Source organism: Oryctolagus cuniculus, chromosome X (genome assembly GCF_964237555.1).
Source record: "Oryctolagus cuniculus chromosome X, mOryCun1.1, whole genome shotgun sequence".
Classification (NCBI taxonomy): Eukaryota; Metazoa; Chordata; class Mammalia; order Lagomorpha; family Leporidae; genus Oryctolagus; species Oryctolagus cuniculus.
The window spans coordinates 97905419-97910827 of NC_091453.1; the positions used below are offsets into that span (position 1 = coordinate 97905419).

General features: G+C 41.4%; 1 pseudogene; it reads left to right on the forward strand.

Annotated features, from left to right (window-relative positions):
• The first annotated feature begins 668 nt into the window (after window positions 1-668).
• LOC103352002 (E3 ubiquitin-protein ligase RNF220-like) lies at window positions 669-3354 on the forward strand (annotated as a pseudogene).
• The last annotated feature ends 2055 nt before the right edge of the window (window positions 3355-5409 follow it).

Consider the following 5409-nt stretch of genomic DNA (forward strand, 5'->3'; position numbering starts at 1 on the left):
TTGGGTTAAAGCCCAGTGATGTTTCATTTTATTTTGTTGCTCAAACTGTTCCAGCTTTGGCCACTGGGAGCTCTTTCTGTTGGCTACTGTGTCCCTTTGACCTACTCTTCTCTGTGTAGACTTTCTTGTTTTTGTTTTGTTTTCCTGCCCTGCACAGTTTTCTCCCTAACTCTCCTGATATTGCACTCTTTCCATTTGTTTTAAACTATCTTTATCTAGCCTAGACCAGTAAGCTCCCTCTTTATTCCTCCACCTTGGAATCTCCGTGGATATAATTTTATTCCTTCACTGCCAAATAAACTGTTCTTATTTGCACACAATACCAGTCTCTCCTCAATACTTCTATCTCTGTGGAAGACAAGAACATGGATTAAAAATTAATAAATTCACTGCCCACATCATAATAAGAAACGTGATGGCTGACATGGGCACCACTGAATGGGCCCACCCACATCGCTGCCCTTGCTGGCCAGAGCATGGTGGGGGGTGAATAGGTGGGGGTCAGACTCTGGAGCAGCAACGCATAGAGGGTTGCATTAGGGCATCCCTCAGCAACTATGCAAAGGGCCTGGAATGGCTAGCAGAGCAGGGTGTCCAGCTGGAAGGAGGAAACCTGCCTGCAAGTGCAAGCTAAATGGCAGAACTGACCAAATGCTAGGATTGGGAAAATGAAATGGAGGAAGCAAGAAGGGCAAGTATATACCCTGTGCAACTACATGCTGGCAGGGTCAGAGCAAGATAGGATTCAGCAGGTAGAGCATTGCTTTTATAGGACGACTGACTGAACACCAAGAGGGAAACCTGTTGGAGTGAGGTGGACACTATGGGAAATGGTGGCTTGATCAGCATAGCCCTGACTGTTAATGAACAACTAAATACATTATCCCTCTTAGTAGTTTTTTTATCTGTTCTACTTAATATGACTGGTTTAGATCTGTAATTGATGCACAGTTATTCTTAAGTGTTGAAAATTAACTGAAATGTGATCCCTGTTGAACATGGTGGTGGGAATGGGAGAGGGAAGAGATGTATAATTTGGGACATGCTCAGGCTGACTTGCCCCAAGTGGTGGAGTTGGAAGCATACCAGGGGATTCCAATTCAATCCCATCGAGGTGGCATGTACCAATGCCATCTCACTGTTCCAGGTGATCAGTTTCAGTTCACAGTTGGTCATGGTGAAGGGACTGGGAGTCAAAGGGAGCACATAGACAAGTCTAGTACCTGCTAACGCTAACTGATGGAGTAAATAAAGGGGAGAGTGATCCAACATGGGGAGTGAGATACTCAGCAGACTCATAGAATGGCAGATGTCCTAAATAGCACTCTGGCCTCAGAATCAGCCCTAAAGGCATTCGGAGCTGGCTGAAAAGCTCATGAGAGTATTTCAGGCATGGAAAGCCAAGACACTCTGGCAAAAGATCTCTGCGAGTGAGATCCCAGTGGAAAGAACAGGTCATCAAAGAAGGAGGTACCTTTCTCTGAAGGGAGGAGAGAACCTCCACTTTGACTATGACCTTGTCTAAACAAGGTAAGAGTCGGAGAACTCAGAGGGCTTCCATAGCCTTGGAAACTCATGACTGGAGCATAGGGAGATTACTGATGCCATAGACAGGAGTGTCAATTGGTAAAGTCAACAACAGGAGTCACTGTGCACTTACTCCTCATGTAGGATCTCTGTCCTTAATGTGCTGTACATTGAGATTTAATGCTATAACGAGTACTCAAACAATATATTTCACTTTGTGTTTCTATGGGGGTGCAAACTGTTGAAATCCTTACTTAATGCATACTAAACTGATCCTCTGTAAAAAAAAAAAAAAAAAAAAAAAAAAAAAAAAAAAAAGAAATTATCAATTCCCAACTTGACTCTCACTGGGATTAAACATGACAATAGGTCTGCTCTGATTTCATCATCATTTAAAAAAAAATCATCTATTATTTTTCACTTTATGTTTCTGTGTGGGAGCAAACTGTTGAAATCCATACTTAATGTATACTAAGCTGATCTTCTGTATATTAAGATAATCGAAAATGAATCTTGATGTGAATGGAAGGGGAGAGGGAGTGGGAAAGGGGAGGGTTGTGGGTGGGAGGGACGGTATGGGGGGGAAGCCATTGTAATCCATAAGTCGTACTTTGGAAATTTATATGCATTAAATAAAAGTTAAAAAAAAAAAAAGATGGAAGGCTCCTGCAGGGCTAATGATGATGCCACAGACACTGTGCATAAGAACAACAACCACTTTCAAGAGTATGAATGGTGTAGGCAGAGGCAGTTATGGGCCACAACTCTTGGAAAATAACTTCTGAGGCTATGGGTTCATTATGTGATGTTTCAAAGAGAATCTGGACAGTGATGCTGACTTGGATGTGGATGTGGATGACCCTCTGGAATATGGGAAGCCACAATAAATGGAGATTGATGCCATGCCATTCACAGGCAAGGAGTCTGGTGGAGCCTAGAAGAAGTACTCCTGTCTGCAGTAACTTTTGCAGAACCCACATGGTGCCCGATTTCTCTAAACTGACCAATGATGAGCTACTGTTCACAGAAATGGTGAAAGCAGCAAGCAGGGGGCCATACAGAAGATTTGCAAGAACAATTACATTGGAAAAAGCCCCAAACACTCAACTATGACCACATTTGAGGCCCTGAAGGCTCAGATCAGGGAGCCTGAATGGCAGCTATCTCATGGAGATTGTTACAAGTGCCTCATCTGCCTGGACTCATATTCAATGCCCCTAATATCCATATAATGTTGGTACATGCGCTGTAAGAAGTGCTGGCTGCAAACTCTGGGTGCCAAGAAGCTGTGCCCTCAGTGTAACATGATCACAGGAGCTAGACAGCCCAGTAGGCTTGGCTTCACAGGGCCCCACCTGCCCCCATCCTCTGTGACAGTGACCCACTCCTTTTGCACAAAATTGCACACAGGATCCCCAGGTACATTTATGCACAAAGTCACACACACACATATATACACACAGAGAACCCAAGAGTCAGAGTGGGGACTGAGGCTCTGGCCCTGCCTACTGGACCCCACCATGTCTGGCAACTATACTGTTCCAGCCTCTGTTTCCAAGGTGAGTCAGGGAGGTAGCAGCAAGTGAGTAGTAAGGAAAGGCTCTCTGAGATCTAGCCCCTATACTGACAGACCTGCAGACATCAAACTGAAGCACATGTAATTTAGATCATGTATATTTAAAATATTGTGTAAAAGTGGGACAATTCCTAGCCTTCTAGTCTACCCTTCCCATTTGATTATATGCTTTTCTTCTTTTTTAAGAACATCTGGAAGCAATAGATCCTTTGGAGCTGGCTAGGGATTTGGCTCATTCACCTTTTGGGTAACCACCTTTCCCCCTCCCATGGTGTCACTTCCATCTCCAATGTGCTTAATGTTCAGCGGTATGTATTTCCTCTCTCATACATGGGACACATGCCACAAGGGACATGACTCTCAGTCTTAGCTCATGGAGCTCTTTATAAGGAATTAGTGTCAGCAGTAAACAGGAACCAAACTGAAGCAAAGGCTGAGGTTGGGGCTGGCTTCTCAGTCCTCTGCTGAGAACTATATCTGGGAATAGAGCTGCTATTGTTAGGGAAAATTGTTGTTTCCTCCACCTCTCCCATGGGTCCATGGTGTGATGCTGTGTCTATACAGTCTACACAAAGGAACTTGTTCTTTCCTTTTGTAAACTACATTTGACATGAATCAAGCCAACATAAACACCTAAAAAATCAAAAACACAAAAAATAACCTTTACATTCTTGTCAAAATGATTCAGTGACATGAAACCAATCTGTTGTAGTAAACAAATCAACTTATGCAGTTCTGTTTTCCTTTAAAAGAATGATAATATAAATCAATCAATCACAAAGATCAAAACATTTCCTCCTTAGTATTTTATAAATTATGTGGTAACTGGTAAGGTGTGCTTCCCATTTCATTTGAAGTCTCCTGGATGATGATCTGTATCTTATCCTATTGTGTAACAATAAACTTTTTAATTTTTCCTAACCATATATGATTTTATTTTTGTTTTAATTTTTAAAAATTATTTAATTTAATTTAAAGGTAAGGAGAGAGAGAGAATGAATATTAATCTCTCATCTGCTGGTTTACTCTCCAAATGCCTACAACAGTTGGGGATGGGTCAGGCTTAAGCCAGGAGTCTGGAACCCAATCTGGGTCTCCTTCATGGGTGTCAGGGACCCAACTACTTAAGCCATCACCTACTGCTTCCCAGAGCACACATTAGCAGGAAGCTGGAATCAAGAGTATTGCCAGACCTTGAGCCCAGTTACTCCTATATGAGAAGTGAACACCCCAAGTCGCAGCTTAACTGCTAGGACAAATGCCTGATCCTATCTAATTTTACATTTGACAATTCTGACAGTCTCGGCAAAGGCGCAGCAAATTATATTCTTGTCATAATATCACTGAGCATTTTGGGTCTGGTATTCTAAGGAAAAATGCTCTTATATTAAAAGTGGGAAACTGAGACCCAGAAAGAGAGAGTGACTTCCTGAATCCATAAAGCCTTAGCACTATTTTGCCTCTTCCACTTGTTATGCTGTTCTTGGGGAAATTAGAGCCACTTGCTCTTCAAACATTTGATCTCCCTGTAGAGACAAGTTCTCTGAGACCTAAAATGCCTATCATTTCCCAAAGACATTTAATCAGTAACTAACAAAGTGTCAGTTGTACCTTGGTATGTGAGACTTGCAGCTGAGATATTCTACCACCTATAAAGGTGGGAGGGGTAACAGGAATAGGATAAAGTGTGCCTTAACTTGTTCTCATGGATTGTAATCAATGTCTCGGGCCCTTCTTTCAACCTCAAGAACTTCTTTTAGTATTTCTTGTGAGGTGGTTTGCTAGTAACAAATCCTTTGTTTTTGTTTGGGAATATTTTTATTCTGCTTTCATTTCTGAAATATAGCTTGACCAGATGTAATATTCTTAACTTACAGTTTTTTCTTTGAGCACTTTGAGTATGTTACCTTACTGCCTTCTGGCCTCTATTGTTTCTGATGAAAAGACAACTGCTAATCTCACTGGACTTCCCTTATAGCTGATGAATCACTTTATATGAGCTGCTTTCAAGATTTTCTCCTTGACTGACTTTCACTATTTTTACTATGATGTTTCTGTTTGTGATTTTGTGTGTGTGTGTGTTTATTTTGTTTAGAGTCTGGTGAGCTTTCCATATGTTTAATGACTGTTTTTCAATAAATATGGAGAACTTTCATTCATTATTTCTTGGAATATTTTTCTGTTCCTTCCTGTATCTCCTTTCTTTTTGGTTTTCTTTATTTATATTGGTGTGGTTGATGATTCCCACATTTCTCTGAAACTCTATGCATTTTTCCTCATTCTTCTTTCTCTCTATTGTTCATCTT